Raw genomic sequence first — 22,524 nt, 5'->3', positions numbered from 1 at the left:
TTGAAATTTGTTCATACAAAGATTTTTATGATCCATTATGTAGCATGTTCAGTGAGAATTATAAAACATATGAGTGGAATTTTCTAAGATGCATGTGTTTCATTAAAAATCTTACCATTATTATATAATTATAATATAGGACAAGTTTAAACAAAAAAATTCTTGTTTGAATTTTTCTTTTTGAAACGGTGAGCTCCACAGTATTTTTCTTGGCAAATTGAAACAGCAAATTTTCAAGGCAAAACTCCAAAATGCCTTAGGACTGATTCCTTTCCTATCCTTCTCAAAATTCCCTGCTTCTAGAAAGGTAGCTTTTCCTGAAGCAAATGAGAAAGTGAGTGCATTAAATGTTTCACAAGTATGTAGTGACCTTGTTGACCCAGGGGTGTGTAGCTTTTACTTTGGTCTTTCATTTGCCTCAAGTGGATACATTTCTTCTTTAGGGATAATTATATTCAAATTAATATATCATTATTCCAGTCATAATCTAGTTTCCCTTATTTTATTAAATGTGAAGAAATATCAAATAGTTTCTGAACCTCAATCATTGAATGAATCTCAATCATTCATCTTGGCCTCAGCAATGTCAAAGCTGTCTTGCATTAATATGATGTGGGATTCTCCTCTGTGTGCTGTGAATATGTTTTATTACCATTGGTTAATAAAAAGAAGCTGCCTATGGCAGGGCAGATTAAAGTCAGGTGTGAAATCTGAACAGAGATAGATAGGGAGGGTAGGCAGAGTCAGGGCGAGGCCGTGTAGCTGCTGAAGAAGAAAGATGCTATAACCAACCTTACCAGTAGGCCACAGCCTCGTGGTGATACACAGGTTAATAGAAATTAGTTAATTTAAGATGTAAGAGTTAGCTAGGTATACACCTAAGCCATTGGTCAAATCTTAGTAGGCAACCTTACCTTTTACCCTTCACATACACGTGACATACCAGGGTCCCAAATAGTCTAAATTCCATGATGACTGTTACATTTTGTTCTTGTTTTTTCTTTAGTTTTTTTTTAACAGTTGACTTTCATGGTTCTGTTGTAGCCCCAGACCAGTCAATACCTGCTCTTACATTCAGTCTAATGTATTCATGTAAAATATTCACTTGGCTCCTGAAGATATATGCTTCCTTCATCCCTATGATAACTCTTATTTTCTACTAATTATCATTAGATTTTTCTGTTCAGTTGGGTAATTATAATAATGAGTGGATGAGTTCTCTTAGTTAATGTTTCTCTTTTTCAGTGGGTGGGGAACACACGTTGCATAATCATAAGAAAAGAAATGCATTACTAGCTCTAAGGATACAACACAAAACTTGCCTGAGTACTAGAGTTCAATCCCAGATTCATAGAAGAAGGCTGAATTCACTGGCAGTGACCTGTCCTGGGAGTCTTATTTTAGTTATACTGCTATAATCTCAACAAATAAACAAACCACCACTCATACCTATAACAGAGAGAGTTGTGTTCTTTTTATATTGCCCCACCATTGTAAGTATTGATGTTCCTAGAGGTTGATGTTGGGGTATTTCATTTAGACATTTACATACACTAGACTCTCTATATTATTGTAATGAAGGCAAATTGGACCATGGCATAAGACTAGCCTACAGGCAAGTATTTAAGGTATTGTATTGATGAGTGATGGATGTGGAATGGCCCACCTTAGCTTGTGGTGCTGGATAATGTAAGAAAACAAGCTCAGAAAGCCATGTAGAACATTCTAGTAAGCAGCATTCCTCCATGGTTTCTGCTTTATTTCCTACCTACAGATTCTCACATTGAGTTCCTACCCTGAGTTTCCTTAGTGATGGAATACTATTGGAACCCATTTGCTCAAACAATCCCTTTCCTTTCCAACGTGGTTTTAGTCATGGTGTTCTATCACAGCAATACAAGCCTTATTAAAGACAGAAGATGTTACCAGAAGTGGGATGCTGATGTAACACACCTGACCAAGTTTTCCACAAAGAATAATGTAGGCTAGAAAATCCACTGAATGCTCAGAGCTCAGGTCTATTCTGTGGGAGCTCAGAAAAAAAAATATTAAGAGCAATGTCTATGATGGAGGCCTGACCTGTGCATTTTCACAGGGAAGTCTTGGAGTCCTTTTAAATCTTTTAAGACACTATCGGGATCATCGGTATTTGAATTGGGAATTTGTGATTCTAGTCAACTGGGACTGAAGAATTGACTGCAATTAAGAAGAAATCAACATTATTGAGGAAAATATTCTGGAAAGTAATTTCCCAGGATTAGAGCACAGAAACTATGGTTCCGAAGGAACAAAGATTGTGACGTGTGTTAGCATACAAATTTGTAATATATAAGCGTTCCCAAAGTAGTACTGGCTTTTGAAGACATGAAAGGGTCACAGAGAACAGATGATGCTTCTCACTGTGAGATGTCAGAAAAGGCCATCAATCAAAGCACAGCCTCAAATACAGTAAAAGCCTAAGTATTGAAGGGGTTAATGGGGGAAGTTGAGGATTAGTCCTCTGTCACAGGGGTTGGGGTCTCTGAAGAGAGCACAGGAGATGTTATTGGTCAAAGCACAACCCAGTTACAAAGAAGACTCCAGGACTTGGACATTGCAATACCATGGGACAACTATCAAGGTGGGGTGTGAAGTGGAGCCAGGTTAAGTCTACATAATTCATAATATGAGTTGTGGCAAGTCTCTTAGAGGCAGAGGACCAAGTGTCCTGGAAGTCTGCCCCTGAACTCTACACTGTTGGAATTTGGTTTTAATTTGATTTGAATGTAATAGTGCTCTAGGTTTTCCTTCTTGAAATAAGAAAGTATGGAACTTCCTTTTGGTCTTGTAGGATCACAGTTGAGAGATTCAGACTTTTAAAGAGATTTTAGAGTTTTAGAGAGACCTTGGAATTTAAGACACTGAAAATTTAACAAGACTTTTGGATGTTTTAAAGCTACTGAACTTTTAAATTAGATTTAAAGACCATGGGACTTTTAAATTTTGAAATGTTTTATGTTGTTATATTAGTGTTAACACTATGTCTCAGTAATACACAAAAAACAAAGGATTCTATGGTTTAATATTGATGTGTTTGTATGTATGTCAGGTCAACAAAGGGAACAGTTGTCCTAGCTTTTGTCAATTTGATGAAAATCTAGATATACTGAGAAGAGGAAATCTTAATTGAGAAAATGCCCCCATCAGTCCTGTCTTTAGGTAAGTCTGTGGTGTATTGTCTTAAGGACTGATGTGGGAGGTTCCAGCTGACAATAGGCAGTGCCCTGTCTGTGTGGGTAGAAACGGTTCATTTGATTCCAAACTAATCACACAGCGACTATGTTAATTACAACACTGTCTGGCCAATAGCTTATACATATTTTTAGCTAACTCTTACATCTTAAATTAGCCCATTTCTATTAATCTGTGAATCACCATGAGTCTGGTGTCTACCAGTAAAGTTCTGGCTGGCTGCTGGCAGCTATCTCCTTCAGCAGCTATATGCTGTCTCTTTGGCTCTACCTACTTTCTCTCTGTTCAGATTTCCCGCCTGGCTTTACTCTACTAAGTCATTGGTCAAAACAACTTGTTTAGTAACCAATGGCAATAAAGCATATTCATAGCATACAAAGGGGAATCCCACATTATGGCTGGGCCCATGGTTCTTGTTTGTGAGTGAAAGCTGCCCAAGAAAGTCAAGGGACATAATCCTATTCCAGGTTTCTGCCTTTAAATTCCTACCATGACTTACTTCATAATAGACTGTGGTTGGGATGTGTAAGTTCCAATAAACCTTGTTCTTCCCAAGATCCATTTATCCATTAAATAAAAAAATTATAGCAATACAACCCTAAGAGAAGTATGTTCAAAGTTTTAAAAATTAGCCAATATTAAACAAACTAAGACTTTTTTTTGTTAAGTGCTTGATTGCAGCTTTCAATCAACCATGAAGAGAGCTTATTTTGTTGAAACTACAGCTTTCTTACAGATTCCCCACAGTTGCTAGTGCATGGAAATGTGATTTATTAACTCTTCACATATGGACCATGCTAAACATAACACAGAAGATGCTCTACACAGATGCTGCTGCTAAGGCAACACAGATAGCAGCTGCTTCCCAAACAATTCCTGATTATGTATGGATCATGAATTCACGCATTTTTGCATTGATCTATGGCAGTGTGAATAGTTCAAGGGCACCAATCAGTTATATCGTGTTAGTTACAGTAAGTAAAAGAACCAAATAAGTTAGCCTTGGGCAGTCTACCATTTCTCTGGATATACTCAACAGTCTCACCGTCTCTTAGTGTTTTCTATCAGTTTCCATAAAATCTCTTTGTCAAACAATGCTGGCTTGCACTTTTTTATATGATAAGTATTATTCTTATCCCAACATGCATAATCATATCTAATACTCTCTAGAAACTTTTAAAATAGTTGTTATAACTATTGCACAGATAAAATGAGACTCACAAAAACTCAATAACTTCTCTTGTCCTAGTTACTTTTCTATTGCTGTGACAAAGCAACATGACCAAAAGAACTTATAAAAGAAAGCATCTTGTAGCAGAAATTCTAATTGATCTCAATAATAAAATATTGGGGTAAATGCTAAAAGAACAGAGCAGTAAAGGAGACAGACCCTAGAGAGACCTTTTACCTTGACTGAATCCTCAGACAAAAGTAGGCAAAACCCTGTCTCCACAAATTCTCAGAATGAATGTTCCGAGCTCCAGTCTTCTCCCTCCTTATATTCCTCTTTCCATTCGGACATATCCTTTACTGTTTCCACCTCGCTAGTCCTGGTATTAAAGGCATATGACTTCCAAGTACTGGGATTAAAGGTGTGAGCCACCACTGCCTGGCTTCTCTGGCTAACTAGTGACTAGTGCTGCACTCTGATCGTCAGACAAGTTTATTTGTGAAAGCACAAACAGAATATCACCACAGCATTTAATTTGGTTAGAGATCATTACCATTGTGATATCAGGTAAGCAAGAATAAGTAAGCAGTGAAGTAGTAGCTAGGAACTTATATCTGACACACAAGTATAAGGAAGAAAGAAAGGAACACACACAGAGAGAACTAGAAATGGTGAGGGTTTTGGAAACTTGAAAGCCCACTCAATTAACACATTTCCTTCAACAAGTTCACACCTCCTAATCCTTCCCTAACAGTGCCAACAACTGGAACCAAACATGCAACTATATGAGCCAATGGGGACCATTTTCCTGTCCTTGGCATATTTGTCATCCCAGTATAAACTGGACTTGCAGTTTAGGAGGTAAACAGAATATTGTCTTCAGCAATCCTCCTGCTTATGAAGAAGACAAGAGAGTGGTTTTGCATGCTTGAAAATTGAGTATACCTCATACTTAGTTAATCGCACACAAGTGGTATAAATTATATCCATAAATCAGCTCACCATCTTTCAACCAGATGGGTCTGTGTTTGAATTATCTATGTATCCTTGTGGCATTTTTCAGCATTACATGGGGAATGCTTCTTGTAAAACTGGAATTAAGTCAAATCAGGTAATAGAAAGAGGTAAATTTCTTGATTATGCTACACGCAAAGAAGTTTGTCATTTTGACATGAAGACGGGCTTCAGTTGGGTATGAGTCCAGTGCAATGCAGTCATATTTACTATGTCTCAGTGGTCTCTTCACACTTGAAAGTGGCATACTGAAGTCCCCCCTCTGTTCTTTATTATTGCTTTTCTTTAGATTGTTTAATTATGCTTTACTTGTTTAGGTACTCCAATGTTCGTTTCAAAGACATAATTATTATAATCTTTAGATAATTGACCTTTATAATTACATAATGACATTCATTTTCTCTCATAACAATTTTAGACTTAGGTCAATTTTGTCCAAGTTTAACCACAAGCACAAGCTCTCTTCTGGTTGCCAATGACACGGTATTTTTGGCTTTCCTTTCACTTTCAATGTGTGTCTTTAAAGATAAATTATCTTTGGACAGTATCTATTTGGATACTTTATATTGTTGCCTTTGTTTGTTTTTAATGTATTTTAATGTAATTATTTTATTTTGGAGTTGGAGCACCAAGGTCACTCATGCTAAGCAAATGCTCAACAGTAGATATATTGGTGTTTTAAATCCATAGACTCCTGTGACTTTTGATTGGGTAACTTTATCCGTTTACATTTACAGGAATTATTATATGTAATAATTTCATTTCATTAATTTCTTTTTGAATATCCTCTTTTTATTTGTACATATCTTTCACTAGGCTATCTTCTTTTGTGATCTTTTTTTGTTTGTAATGGCATGCTTCATTTTATCCCATCCTTTGTGAATCTAATATAAGTAATTCTCTTTCCATGGTTCTCATAAAGTTTAAATAAATCCTTTTGTAACAGTTAGCATCAGGCTACCAACTGAAATTGAACTGCATATACAAATTCTACATTCTTATCTCCCCAACAAACATTTGTTATTTGTGTTAGTCCTGTTTAATCCCTGTGAAAGATATCTTAGAAAGTTAAATAAGGATTAGGAAATATTCTAGGCTTTTCTATTCTTTCTTTTGGTTCTCTGGGTGTGTTTTAATGGCTGTCATTTGAAATTGCTAACTCTGACTTCCACTTTATTGACACTGCTGTTTTTTTCAGCTCAGTTTTGTGCCTTCTAGAGCCAGATTTTATTTGGTTCTTTTCTACTATAGATGATTTTTGTTGTTGCAGGACCCATTTTATTCCTGTATCAGATCCCCATCTTGCTCAGTTGTGAATGTCCTCTTTCGGGTTTATGAGTTTCTTTACGATGGTTGTTATAAGTTGCTTGTGGCAAAGTTTGTTGATCGTTATTTCTAGGACTGGTAACTGCTGTTTTCTTTTTCTCCTTTTCTGTGATGTTACTGGTTATCTGTGATCTTTGTATCTTTGCAAACTGTCTTCAAGCAGGGAAAGCTCTTCACTAACCAGCTCTTATATAGATCCTGTGTAGTTTATTATCCTAATTATATTTCTGCTGTTGTAATAAAACATCATAACAAGGTAACTCATGAGAGAAAGGATTTATTTTATCTAACAATAATGGGTTAAAAGCTACCATACCAATGAAATCAAGCTGGAACTTAAAATAAAAAAAGAAAAAGAAAGAAAAATAGAAACGTCTGCATGTCTACCTCTTCACTGATTTTCTCTCCTCATACATATCTATAACCCCTAGGAAACAGTGCCACCCACAATGAGCTGTGTCTTCTAGCATTAGTTTAATGTCTATAAAACCATGCACTTTGCTTCTTGAGAGTGATACTGGTGCTAATTTTTCTAGGCGCTTCAATTTTCCTTGTAGCAAGGCCCATTGAAGCATGATAATTGTGTTTTTATCACTTGATATAGCATTGACTGTGCCTTAAATCTGAATTTTGAGAAACTAAGATGGTTTCGAGGTTGATCTGGTGTTGAGATTCAAGGATTGGGTTTACTTTCTGTCTGTGAGCTCTAAACTAGTAATATAACTTACTGTAATAGCTTACCCACTATACTAGCAGGCATGAACATAGAGTCTAGCATCATGCGGAAAATATGGGCCCAGGGTCTAAAGGTATCAGCTCAGAGTCTGGTTTCATGGATATTATTATAGTTCCCCATACCATGGATTTCACTCTGGCTCTGGGATTCCCTAGGACAGATTGGCTCTACTGTCCATGAAATTGATTGTCACCGTGTCACTCACCTTTCTTAAGACATAATTACCACTTTTCGTCCTATCCTACGTGAGATGGATTGATGTTGATACTGCAAAGTAGTCCTTTCTGTCTTGTTTTTTCTCACTCATGTTCCACTCAATTCCTACAAAATCTTACATGGGTATCCTCACTCTTTGGAAGGTATTGCATATGTGTGTAAAGTGGTGTTCTGGAAACTTTTAGCATCTTACTATCAGTAGTTCCTTTTTTGTTAGTTTCTTTTTAAACAATACAGCTTGAAAACTTGAACATGTAAGTAAATCTCCAAATTAAAAAAGGTTCTATTTGACCACTTCAAATGTGATCACTTTGAACAGTACTTTATATTTAGAATACCTTATTAGACTGGAAATGAAATTTTAAAGCACTTCATTCTAAAACCTCCTAAGCATTTCAAAAAAGTTTCAAATATTTTAGCTAGCATTTACTCAAACAAATATATTTGCTTTGGTTTTAATAGAATCACAAGTTCTAAAAGGCACAGTGTTAGGGTTCAGTTTCAGGCTTAGCAATTTTTTGTTAGGCTTTTAGAATGGTAAATTACTTCTGTGATCATCTCTTTGTTTGTAGAATGGGAACAATATTGCATTCATGAAGAAGTAATGCAGGGAAAAGTTTGAATAACTTAGGAATACACAGGACAGCGCCTGGAATGTAGTGTGAGCCCCATGGATGCTGGCTTATGTTACTAACTTTAACTGGGGTTTGCTGGGCCATTAAATGGAACAATCATTAAGTAACTGGAAAAATGAATAATCAAATAAGAAGAAACTGTCATACCTCTGTCCATTCATAGTGATACTAAACAATAATATGTATATCTGGTCTCAAGCTCTTTCCAAGGCCATATTCCCACAAAACAAACTCCTCAAAATACCAAGTGATTGGAAAAAAGAAGAAAAAAACTAATCTCCCTAAACCTATTCCTTCCACTATGAAAAATCCCTTATATGCTCTGAATAGGGAGATGTAATGGAAGCCAGAGGAAAGTAAACTGGAAACTGCAGAAAGCTTGATTTTTAATCAATTCAAATATTTAAATCAGGAGCTGGAGAGATGGTCTGTTAGGTAAGAGTGCTCTATTTATAAACACAGAATATCAGTGAAAGCCTCCAATATCCACATAAAAAGTTGGGGGTGGCCATGTACACTTCAAGTGCATTGTTGTTAAGGGCAGAGACTGGCACACGACTGGGGACAGCTGTATGCTAGCTTAACTTCAGCTTCAGGCAGAGACTACTCTCTCAAGGGAGTAAGATATAGAATGACAGAGCAGGGCACCTTACATAGTTCCTCCACCGGTCTCTGTGTGCACTTATGCACAGGTGGTGCACCTACACACATGCAAATACACATATGCATGCACACACACTCACTTAAAGAAAAGAGAAGTAGGTTGAGTAACTTCAGAAAATTCCAATGGGGGAAAGTTCAGAAATCCAAATAATTGTAAGCTTAGATCATGACAGCAATGTCAGTGAACTGGAAAGTATGGATGTTGATTCTGTGGAGGTGTTGTATATAAATCCAATACATAATAAGAGAGCTATATTAATAGAATAGAAAGTCGTAAATAAAAACTAAGTGCTTCAATTACACTGCTATATTTAAGCCTACACTAGTGAACTGACACCACTCAGCCAGTGTGTTTATATCTCTCAAAGTAAGTCTCATGATCATCAATGAATGAGTATAGTTTTGTTCATTGTTTCATGAGAAGCTAGAACTTTAAAATGAAATATGTGTTCAGGTTAGAACATTTTAGATAGATGTTAAAACTAAAATTAGGCCCTAGTACAGACCTGTCTTTGGATAACAGGCTCTCTCCTCAGAGCTCAGGCCCACTGTTCCTGGCAGCATCCCAGCTTTGGTTGCAAAAAAAAGAAAATATTATAGTGCTCTCCAAAACTACTTCATCAAGTTGCTTCTCCCTCTTTTCCTTTCCATTCCCATTGGCTGGTCAACAATTCTGTAAAAATTTCAGCATCAAGAACTCCCACTGGCCCAGACTTAACTGTGCCCCAAATTAAAAGATTCTGAAATATAACCTTGGGTAACCAAGGCCAATTTCAAGTGCTCCTGCCACCCTTCTGCTCTTGCCAAAATTACCCAGAATGGTATTATTACATTGAGATACTGCGGAAAGGAAGATACTTAATACCTTGCTGTGGTTGACTTTCGAAGAAATCCTATGTGTAAATCAGAACTTTAACTTCTTGGACAATGACAGTGGAACTCAGAGAGTCATCTGCCTGATACTGCCACATTTGCAAGGGGGCAAATCAATCATTGACTTAAGCTTTTTCCATCAGTTGTTGAAATTAAGATAAAGATTTAAATAAAGGCCAACGTCATAATCTGTTAGCCAGAAGTTAATTCTGCCAGCTCATGTCACTGATTATACAGTTTGAGAAGGAAGAATAGACACATGTCTAATATGATTTAAATGCGAATAAAACATTGAGCTTAATGTCATTGCTTCCTTATCTAACAATGTGGAATTTGGAAAAGAAATCTGGTGGTCGGTACATCACCCTACAATGTTTCTCCTCTTACTGACTCTGGAATAATCGGAAGGCTGTTTAGTTGCTTGGAGCCTCCCTTTTCTCTAAAAGAAACCCATTTGTTAATTGGAAGGAAGAAGAGAATCAAAAACATAGGTGAGCTGGGTCAGCCACTGCTAACTGCAGTGACATTGGGGTCAGCTGTATCTTCACTACTTTGCTCAAAATCTCACACTGCTTTTTCTACAATCCTATTATCATCTTACAAACAATCATGTATCGAATTATGATCGAACGGGAGTTGTTTAAATAGAAAACAAGAGAATTCATCACACTTTATTTCTTTCAAAGGGTCTAATGTCTGATTCAGATGTGTCAGTTTTGAGACACTTGACAGCTAAAATGCAAGAAACGGATTTAGAAAGGGGAAAAATGAAGTCGGGATCTCTGTGAACAAAGTGGTAGACTTATTTACATTTCAAACTGAAACATGCTGTAATATTCTCTTTAATGTGGATGTGTTATGTTCAAAGCTCAGCTATTAAAGTATGGGGTCTTTGCTGAGTGATGACAAAATCACTTTGTATTTGAAATCATACAGATGTCATCTTTAGGGGATACGGCTAAAAGGATTGGAAACATAAATTTAAAGCAGGGTATTTATTCAGTCTAGACTCATGTTGTCTTTCCTTCAAAGTGTTTGCTGAGGAATCAGACTGGCAAATATATTTCTGTCAACATCTGCTCTCTATTTCCAAATTGACAGTATTCACAAGCAGACGTTGGGATTATGTGTTATTCTTAAACCTTGGATCAAGCTATAAACCTACAGTTCATCACTGCACAAAAAGGCCCCATGCAAACATATATCAGACATATTCAATAAGATATATAGAAGTTTTCTGTTTGTTTAAATTTCACCAAGTTACCATTGTTTTCCATTTTATTAAGTGTGGAAGCAGTTGGGTATTTTCCTGAAACTGTTTGCAGCAGACCGAGGCAGGGGAGAGATAAACGTGAGGGGTAAGAAATGCGCTATAGAAATTGGTGCAAAGTCGATGGAAGCAAGAAGGGAAGTGAGGAGCAGCTTTGCCACTGGGATCTTCAGAGCACCCATCTCAGAAGACAAGCACTTGATGACCACATGCAGCTGCCAAGGAAGCTTACATGGGTTGTAATGGAAGCTGCTGCCTTCACATGGTGCTAAAGTGCTCGTTGGTGGTCCTGGCCATTAATGGACAACAGCATCTATAGATAGATGCCTCATAGAGACATTTGGTGCAGTTATAGCCTGCTGGAAACCTCTGGGCCTGTCCACTACAGCGTCTGACCTTGGTGCTCCTCTGTGACTCCGTCCCTTAGTGAGTACATGACTGTTGTACTTGACCTCTGAAACCTCACATAGGTGCCCCTCTTGTTTAAATCTCACCATGTAGCTGGGCAGTGCAGGTCACCATGTGGTTGTTGATGCCTACTACTGATGCCCAATCCAGTTTCTCAAGTCTCAACTGAAAGATATTAAACCTTATTCTATCCTCATGATAACGCCATTCAGAATATCTGTTTCTCTTTTTCCCTACTCAGATATTCCCTCTTATTCAATTTCTTTGCTGGTTTTCCTTATCATTAATACCAATATCCCTGCAGTGACCTAAAACATTTTAAATCTGCTCTCCTATTTCACCTTTAATCTCCTCTCCTAGCCTTCTCTACTCTCTCCCTCCTTTAGTTGTGACTGTCAAACACACACACACACACACACAGGCACACATGCACACACACACACGCACTCACGCTTGCATGCACACACAGAGACACACATGTACACACACACACACACACACACACACACACACACGATCTGTCCTTGAATGTGTTTAACACACCTGCCTGGTACCTAAGACGGTGCACTGCTGATGACAAAGTTGAGTTCTGCAGGTGGTCACTGCCTCAATCCATTCCCTCCTTCTGTTTTTCTCTTCACAACAACTCCTCAGAGAAGTCTCCCATGATTACTTTGTGGGAGCTTCACGTTACTGGCGAGGAGACTTCAGATGTGATGGACTCCTTAATGAATTTGTACAGCTACATAATTTCTACCTTTATAGATAGATAAAGTCACACAGAGACATTTTATTCAGAGCCTTAATGGCTTTGTTCTTCTCTCAACATCCTTAGCCAGATTTCTCTGAAATCCTCCCTTGAAATCTTAAAAGATTAAGCATAGAGATTTAATGCAAGGAAGCCCCAGCCTGAATCTCTCCACCTTCTTTTCCTCACTTTCCTCCTCATAGACACCAAGTATCCTACCCAGAATCGTCCAGAGCACTGGTTCTCACTCATCACACCACTTTTCTCTTTCCTTCTGCCTTTGCTTTCATTTTCCCCTTTTCAACCTGCTTTTTATATTACATTTTTGCTTAACACAATTACGAACACGTACACAATTAACGCTGGCCTTTCTCATCCTCCACCCTCTCTAATCCCCCTACCTCTTCTGCCCACCTTATCATATCCACACAAATCTCTCTCACACTCACGTCTATTTGTTTGGTTTTGTGACCCATTGAGATGAGCCAGGACTGCCTGTGTGGTCCTGGGTTTAGATCCTGGTGTGTATAGCGGGGAGTACACAGCTGGAGTCAGTGGTTAGCCCTTTCCCAGAATCCATCAGTAGCCAATAGTTCAGCATGGAAGGGTGCACCGAAAATATTGAGACCCAGTAAATAAAATGAAGTACTTTATGAACACTGGGTTTCTTTAGAAAATATAGATTATTTCAAACCACTAAAATCCAGTCCTGGTCATATCACCTAATGAAACATGGTACTGTAAATAATGTTTTACACTTCTTGGCATCCTCTGTTAAAATAATACTGGTCACAGACCCCGGCAATGGACGCTATCAGTTAAGACTCATATAAGATCTGTGTGAAATATTTAGACCAATGTGGTGATACATGCACAGGGAATTCATCGTAGTATAATTTTCATTCTTACAATCTTAAATACACACTTCAAAGTACATCACTTATTCTTAGGCTGCTCAGCAATATGACAAGAAATTAAAAATATCTTTAATCTCCAATTAAGCCAAAAGTTTGGAGTCTATAAAGTACTTAGAGGATAAATGACCCCATTTATATATGGGAGATTATGTTATAACTTCAAATTTTCCTTAATTAATTAATGATAATAATAGAACACATAACCTCAGGAGATGGGATCAGAGGCTGCCACAGTGGGTTTCAATGATCATGACACATGTCAACAGCTGCTCTAAAGGTATTTCAAATCAAATACTATTAATGCAAGAGGTATATTTTTTAAATCAGATATTCAGATGGTTTGTAGTTTGATAATCTGTTAAGAATGGAGGAAATTATATATTCCTCACAAGAGAGAGTTGTTTGAAATAGCAAAGCCAGTAACATACAAGTGATTTCACAAAAACTTAAAAATGGATCTCATTTCTATCATGATCCAGAAAGGCCTCATTCAGCTAGGAAAACGAAAGACCTTGGATTGAAATGCTTTCACAGTACCACAATCCTTGAGAGACACTGCCACTACAGATGGGTCTCTGGCTTAGCACTTTTACGTCAGGAGGATTATATCTTTTAATTTACCTGCTAACAACTTAATGCTTTCTTTTATTTCTTGATAATTCTTATACAACTACTCTACTCTTAGCCTTGCCACGGTCATACAAAGGACAAAAACTCCAAAGTGCTATGAGAAACAGTTTTTTCACCAACTCCAGCACAGCCACATAATAGAATGCAAAGATAAATAAATAAATTGTATGTATAGTAATGCAGACATGCTTGTATGCATGTACTATCAGCTATTATTACATGTATATCTGTGAGTTACTTTTCATGGAACAAGGAGGGAAAAGAGGAGAACAAAGATTTGAGTTTCCTTATCCAATGAACTTACAATTGAATTACTTAGCTTCATATTTTGCAGCTCCTCTGGCACAGTTGTTCCCCCAGAACTCAATATGAAGGTTGATGATGCATTTAGACGTTATTTCCAAGCAACAGTTGCAGAAGAGTGAAGGGGAAGCAGGACAGGCATGCACTACGAGGAAATGTGGACAGGGGAAAGAGAAAGAGGTTGAGGACTTAAAAATATGTCTGAACATATGTGAAGGAGATTACTTCAAGGAAGGTTAGTTGAGGTGTAAGAGAGAAGTGAGGCAGCGTGACAGGGCTGAGCAAATTTCTCTGAGGTAGATAAAACGGCCCTACCGGAGTGAAGTTGACTCAGACGGTTTGCTCTCAGGGAGTGGTAGTATCCATGCAAGACATTTTTAGAGCTATTAAAAGTGGGTTAATAGAGTGGGGGTAAAAATGAGAAGGCATTTGGGTTGAGAAGCAGCCACATGTGTATCTAAGTTGGTTCAGTAATAAAGGTGCCTGCTTTGTAAAGGAGAGAACCTCAGTTTGAATCCCCAAAAGTTAGAAAGTCAGTTTAGGTAGCCCATGTCTATAATTCCAGTATCTCTATGGGAAGAGAGTAGGCACAAACAGGAGAATTCCTTGAAACTTTGACCCAACCAGCCTTGTATTAGCAACTGCACAGTGACAAAGGACAAAGAAACCATGAATTAGAAAATGTTCAAGCTGTGGTATTAACACACACACACACACATACACACACACACATAATGAAGTGGCAACAATTGTGTGATATACACACAGAAATTACCATGACAACAAGTACAGAGGTTTGAATGATAAGCCACAGTTTTAAGAAAAGTCATGTCTCTGTATGTATCTGCAGATCTTAACATCAGCTCTTACACTGATAACATTTCTTAAACACCAAGATAACCAGATTATCGAGGCTTTCTTAAATGCCATTGATTTTCTAACAATTATAAATCTTGTCGTGGGTTTAATTTTCTCCACAAACAGAAACAAAGCAACGCAATTCACTACTAAATTGAAGGTGGTGTTAAGTGATTAATGTAACTATGGCAGGATGTTGGCGTTCACAACATTTCAGGGTTGGAATCTGAGCCTGTGGAACACTGTGGAATTCTCTCCCCTAAGTAAACATATAGGCCTTGCGAATGAATAACTCCAGCAGCAATGTGGCTTAAACCTGCCTCAAAATGTCTGATAGAATGTAGATAAAGAGGAATTTAAATGTCTAAAGTTTCATTTCTACCAAAGAGACAAGAGGGAGTCACACCTATTTATTCCCTTTTACTTCTTTTGTGTGATATAATAATACTAAAATACTTTTACTACATCATAAAATGGATATTTGTAACATATTCTGAGTCACGAAGAACTTAGTGATATTATTTATTCAAGAATATTTACTGATTACCTATGCTCTTGTGGTCTGTGTACCCAACAATTATTAAACAGTGAAAAGTTTGCAGAGTCCAAGCCTTCATTGTGTGGGATGAGGAAAAGGGGGAAGGATCTGTCCTGGGGCATGACTGGAGCTACACAGGCGATGGTGATTATGTTGTTCTGCAGACATCTCCAATGCTCTAACTCTCTGTCTAGAATCACGTATGCGGAAACCTCACACTGCCTCTTCCAGTTCATAGCTATGTACCTTGAGCAGTGAGCATAGCAGAAAGCCTTGATATGGGAGAATTTTCAAAGTAATCTTCTTCAGACATATTAATGCAATTGTAAAACAATTACAATAAAATGATAAGGACCCTTGGTAGGCCAACTAGGAGAAATAGAAGTCTCCTCTAATTTGAAATTCCTTTCTGTAATTTATAGCTTTTTTGAAAATTTTTTGTTACAAAACCTCCTTTCGTGAGAAAATTTTTTTCATCCATCTCCATATTTGAAAAACAAACTCATTTGTATTTTTGGAGGATTTTTTTGTATCATAATGCTTTGTCTGGCCTTTTTTCTCTTCCTTTCCTTTTTCTTTTTGCCTTTCTCTTATTTGCTATCGTTTTCATTTTTTGTGGAGTTTCTGTGTTTGCCAGTGTCTCTGTGTCTATATGTGTTTTTTCATGCATTTTCCTTGGTTCTTTATTTGTTTATTTGTTTTGTCCTATTCAGACTTGTTAATTTTTATTTTGTCTTATTTTATTATTACTTTTTTTAGATGCTTCTTTTGTTCTAATGAGAGAGACCATACAGGATGTGGATTTGGGTGAATGGGGACTAGTTAGAGGAAGGGCAACCATAATCAATATATTATATGAAAAATCTATTTTCAATAAGATTAAATAGAAAAGAAACAATGTAATGAAAATTAGTTCAGCTGTCATTTTAGGAAGTGGTGAGATATAGCATTGGCAAGCCAGGTGAGGATTACCTAACTTGTCTCTGTCAAGCTTGGGACAATCAAATCAATTCTGTGATAGCAAGAAACCTTACATGGTTTTGATCTATAGCATTAAGTATGCTGATCTGTAAATTTAGAAAAAAAAGAACATACAGCATATAAAGATGAAAAAGTAAAAAGTTGAGAAAAGGAAGCAGTCAGGATGCTAGGGGAGAAAACTTCCTTGTCTGTGACCAGAATCAATTATGGCCCCAGAGTTCTGTGAATGCATATCTTTGTTTGGGGAGAATTTATCCAGCAAGGACACAGAGAAGCAGGTAGCTTTGGAATACCAACCCATCCGTAGATTTCAAGTATGTGAATGTTTGTGGAACACATGCTATGTACAGGAAAGATAAAGACAGAAACAAGCAAAGGTCCACTATTCTGTAGAGAGAGCTGAAGAAAATCAATGGAGGAGGAGCAGGCATAGAGTTTGTTAGGTTTGTGATCCCAGAATCCTGTAAGTGAGATGATCAATGAATTCTTATGTCAAGAGAGAGAAAGGCAGCTAGAACAATCAAGAGAAAGCCCACTTGAGGCAGAAGGATCTACAGGAGTTATCAAAAGCAGTGCAGAGGATGTACACAGAGTGGTCAGCATCACCAAGTCATAGAAACCAAGGATTAAAAAAGAATCTCATAAAATTCATAAGCCTCAAGTGAATTGAATTATTTTCCTTTGTTTTGAATTTTTATGAGAATGTTTTCAGTTTTTAAAATTGTTATACAACGTATTTCGATCATCTTTTTTCTCTCTCTTCCTCCATCTCTTTCCAGATCTTTCTCTCTCCAAATAAATAAAAAAGAAAGAAAAAGGATGAAGACCATTAAAACATGACCAAACACACACCACACAAAATGATGGAGTCTGATTTGTGTTGGCCAGTTAATTCCTCTAGAACCTGAAGACTTCCCTGGAGTGCTATTAATACACCATTGTCAGTAAATTGGAGAAAACTGAGTTTTTCCTCTCCCATCAGGCATGAATTGCAAATAGACTAAGACTGAGTGCTCCAAGGTTTCTCAGTCTGCACACATTGTCCAGTAGTGCATCTCTGTATACTGCAAGCAGAAGCTCCACTGATGGGATTAAATTAAGTGTGATCTATATGCATACCAAATTTTCATTTGAAGTAATTTTTATTCTGTATTTTATTCTAAAGAGGAGATTAATAGCAGTGAGTCTTAGCTTCATGACCTATCTAGCCTCAAGTTCTTGGACACCTTAGGAATATCAGGTATGGATTTCATCTCATGTACTGTCAGACAATGGTCTTGTACTCTGTAAAGATTTGTCACTTGTATTAGTTTAATAAATGCTGATTGACCAGTAGCCAGGCAGGAAGTATAGGCAGGGTGACCAAAATAGGAGAATGCTGGGAAGAGGAAAGGCTCAGTCTGCTGTCATTACCCAGACAGAAAGGAAGCAAGATGAGAATGCCTCGCTGATAAAGGTACCAAGCCACGTGGTTAACACAGAGAAGAACTATGGGTTAATGTAAGATGTAAGAGTTAGTTAATAAGAAAGCATGAACTAATAGGTCAATCAGTTTATAATTAATGTACGCCTCTGTGTGTTTCTTTGGGACTGAACAGCTACAAGACCAGGTAGGACAGAAACCTCTGTCCACAGGAGTGGTCCTTAAAATCAATCATAATATTGTTGGTTACTCCCATAATATTTGTACTACTATCACACAAGTATATCTTGAAGGCAGGTGGATATTGCTGGTCACAGGTACACAGCAAAGTAAGAGAGATATCCATTTTCTTTCTTCTTTGGTAGCATTTATAGTATCTCTCAGCACTATGATGCTAGTCAGTATGGATGAATCTTCTAGTTGTGTACCAGTTCAGCTTCTGTGTATTAAATGACTTAGGTAGGTGGTATCTTCAGCAAAGGGACCTTACTGTCTGAATTTGTATGGTAACCACAGGCCTTGGCAATAAATAGCCTGTATAAAGAGAGTGAGAGAAACTTGAGGAGATGAGCTAAATGAGGAGGAAGTGACAGGGCAGTTAAATGAGGAGAGGGGACAACTAACAGTAAAGACGTTTAGAAAAGCTATCTGGAAGCCTAGTACTGTATGACCTTCCTAAAATATAAATATATATTAAAGGATTCTAAATAGAGTTACCATATAATGATGGAAATGGTCCTCCAACTCAACATTATATGCTACCAAATACACCCCTCAGTGCCAGGAATAGATCACACCTTGTTGAGATAATTGTACTTGTTAATTAAGAATTTGAAAGAGATAACAGAAAAAGTAACATTGTTACTTGTGGTACTTTTTCTTGTTATGTTCTTTCTCATTGTATGTAGTTGTCTCTTCCAGTTTTCACACTGGCAATATTTTTACTATTGTTTTAGATAGAAAGAAATACAGAATCTAAAATGTTCAATATATTGACCAAGGTCAAACAATGACTAAATCTAAACTAGTATAGACAGGAACCCTGTTCTATTGAATGATAACACTTTCAGTGACTTTCAGAAGAATAATCACAACGGAAGGCAGTTTGAGGAGGAAATGAAAATGGACAGGAAATATTATTTTATGCTCACATTTCTTTTAGAAAATTTCCCTCTGAAAGAAGAGTTATGCTTCATATTTGCTTCAGAATTTGTTTGGATTGTGCAAAAGGGCTTCTGCTATACACCAAGGAACAGTGACAGCTATTTTTAGGTGACCGTCACCTTACGTTGGCAGAATATAGCCTGCTGGGAAAGAGCAGCTTAGATCTTTAGTTTTTGGGTCTATTTTAATTGAACACAGTCCTGTTCATCCACTAGCCTATCATCAGGACTGGTTCTATCTGTACTGAGGGTTGAGTAATAGTAGCAGAAACTGTAGGGCTCACCAAACTCAAAGTATTTCCTAGATGATTCTTTCCAGGAGAGTTTTCTTACTTTGGTCTGATAGAAAAAGCAGAGTAGTTGGAGCTATTCGCTAAACTATAGTGGATATATAAACTATTAAATTTGTACATGTGCAAAAATAATTGGTGTAGTTCTGCAGAAAGGAAGGACTTATGAGAAAACATGCTTCAGTAAACACACAATGGAGGTTCTGAAAGAGGACATTGTCTTGTATTATTGGGAATTAATGAACTGTGGTAGCTCTGGAGCAGGTCAGATGATGCAGCAAGGAGCCAGAGAACAGGAGTATAGAAATAGAAGGTCAGGACTGGGTGGTACAAAAGATGGGGATTGTTAGCTTAGAACCATGGAACACTTCAAATGTGGCATGGTAGAAAGAATACAGACTTCAGATCGTAGTGACATGGGTGTGAATCTTAGCTGGTACCAGTTGTACAGTCATGCCCAGGTAAATGCCAGTTCCCAGCTTGGTTTCTTATATACAGGATGGTAGTATCTGCCTTTGGATCCTTCCATGAAGTAAAAAGAAGTCACATACTTAGCGGTGTCTTGGACCATGTTAAGTGACTCCAGTAGCCATAGTTTAACATTTTATAGGTCATAAAGTTCCTATATTGTAAAATGCTATGTAACTGAGGCTGTCGTTTGTAGTGTTACATAACAAGCATTTTTCATTGCCACTAAAGTCTAAAGGGAACCTTTTGATTGGCTTTGTCCTCCTTTTCACTCAGTCACCTTCTATACTTTCTTAATAGACAGCCAACTTATCTTGTTCATGCACAAGTAGGAAATTTTCAGCATAACATCAATTTCCTTAGCAATGAAGAAATAAATTAAAATCATTGACTAACATCATAGAAATATTTGTTGCAATTACTATTAATTTAGTGGAATTATGTAATAGAATTGGGGTATTCTTTTGACAGATTTTCATTTTAATTGCAGTTATTTTTAGTTTTTATAAATGCTTTATTCCTATTATTTTTCTTTCTAGAGCTATCAAAGGGAACAATTAGACTGACATACGTACATCCTTAGTCACTTTCTTTATATACTATTTCCTCTTTGATATTCTAATTCCTGTCCCAATCCGTGGGACATGAACAGAACCAGATCCACCTTGGAGAGGTGATAAATCTGTATGAAATAATATCCAGAATTCAAATATGAAAATAAAACAAAATTAAAACAAGGCATTTTAATATACAACAATGAGGATATTTTCATGGGTCATAAATGGTCACAATACTCATTTTAAACATTTGTGAGCTTTTACACATATACACAAACATGTACACTGTCATATGCATACACACACAAGCACATAACACACACACAAATTTGCACACACCCATGCACACACACACACACACACACACACAGCACAGATCAACTCTTTTTATTGTTTTTATTGTGCTATACATTTTTCTCTGCTTCTCTCCATTCCTCCTTTCTCCCCTTCTGTCCTTTCTCTTGACTCCCACGCTCCCAATTTACTCAGGAGATTTTGCCTTTTTTCCAAGTCTTTGTTGTTAAGCCTTTATTAAGGAGAAAGGTGATGTTTTCTTCCTTACTTATACAGCTTAGCGACCAATTAAGAATTAGTAATAATTATAGCCAGCTCAATTATGCCACTTGGCAAAGTCTTGATCATCTTGGCTATGATGCTAATAAATGGGCATTATATTATATCTTATTAAAGCAGAAGTCACAGTTTTGACTTTAGAGAAGGAAAAAAATGAAGGGTTGGTTTAGCGAAACCCTTCACAGAAACACATAGCAAGTATAGAAGTTACCTCTTAAAATGAAGCGTGTCTACATGTAGCAAGAGCAATGCCTGTAGGTTATTCTGAAGCCAATGAATTAGTGTTTAACACAACTTAACTATTTGCATAAGGTTCCCCTCATGCACTTCCTTTTGCAGTTCTTTCTCTACACACATCCCCTAATTTTCAAGTGCTTTCAATAATGTTTGATCATATTGCCAACACAGCTATTTCCTTCAAGGCTAATCTTCGTATCTCATAATGCATGACTTATCAGTAGCATGACTTTTATCCACAGATACTCAGGGGCATCGCTTTGTATGCATAATCTCACATGTATATTTTTGTCTTTAGTATATTTTGGCTTTTCATTTTAAGCAATTCAAAGTCTGTTTAAGGTTATAGCTAAATTCTTTATTAAATTAAAATGCTTCTCACTATATATATCTTATTTAGCAATTTACTTATCTAACAGATCTCACCATCTACCCTATTAATAGCCAAAGTTAGTCTTTTAAACATAACATTAACAAGTCTTAGAAATAAGTTAAAATTTGCTTGTACACATCATATTAAATATTGTAGTTCAAACAAAATCAGCTCCAGTCTTATTGCTCCTCTTTGACACAAAAGTTAAAAAAGAAGACTCCTCACTACTCCCTTCCCAGTGCCTGCTCTTATAAGTTCAGTCAGTCACAAATTATAACCCTGGTTAAATATCTCCACCTGATAACGGGCCAGAATAGTCTCAACAATGTGTTTCTCTGTCCTTAGTATGTATCGTCCTTTGGAAATAAGTATGATACAAACCTCACAAAGCTGAAAGGAGAAGAGACAAGACAACTAATGTGTAAAAGGTAATTAGCAGACTGCCTGTATATTACCTCCTCAACTCTAATAATTACTAATCCCTTGAAGTACAGAGGTAGGAAGCAGGATGCTGGTGGTCTTGTTAAATGGGCAGTGGAATGACCCTAAGGATTTAAAGAACCATTTACAGGACTTTATCATGTGCTTTGCAAGTTGGAGTTTGCTAAAGTTCTACTATACTGCTGTGTCTTTTCAAAAGCTGCAGTTTCAACGGCTGTCTTGATGTCTCCTCTCTCTGACACTTAGCAACTTGACCCTTCCTTTTTCTTTAACCTTTCTTTTCCTTTTCACCTCTCTTTCTTATTTTTTCCCAAATTCTCTGCCCTTTCCTCCTCTGCTTTCACCAGCACTTTGTGACTTGAAATTCATCCAAAATGCATTCTTCCAATCAATATACACTTTTAGCTCAACAATCAGGGATCACTGGCTTGGTCTTGGACTATTTTAATTACACTTCTTAGAGAGAAAGTGACTTGGCCTA

At 37.1% G+C, this 22,524-nt stretch overlaps 1 protein-coding gene and 1 long non-coding RNA gene across 4 annotated transcripts in view; one reads left to right on the top strand and one right to left on the bottom strand.

The window, feature by feature from the left end:
• Nucleotides 1–22,524, top strand: part of Kcnh7 (potassium voltage-gated channel subfamily H member 7) — a 433,159-nt gene that overhangs the window by 38,856 nt on the left and 371,779 nt on the right. The window lies entirely within an intron of this gene.
• LOC125395039 (uncharacterized) overlaps nt 1–22,524 on the bottom strand; it is a 31,247-nt gene that overhangs the window by 1,688 nt on the left and 7,035 nt on the right. Inside the window, exon 3 of the long non-coding RNA XR_007230428.3 lies at nt 14,143–14,286. This is a non-coding gene — a long non-coding RNA (uncharacterized LOC125395039). The remainder of the gene's footprint in view (nt 1–14,142; nt 14,287–22,524) is intronic.

The sequence above is a fragment of the Myodes glareolus genome, chromosome 21 (genome assembly GCF_982192425.1).
Source record: "Myodes glareolus chromosome 21, mMyoGla1.1, whole genome shotgun sequence".
NCBI lineage: Eukaryota > Metazoa > Chordata > Mammalia > Rodentia > Cricetidae > Myodes > Myodes glareolus.
This window is presented reverse-complemented; position numbering and strand designations above follow the sequence as displayed.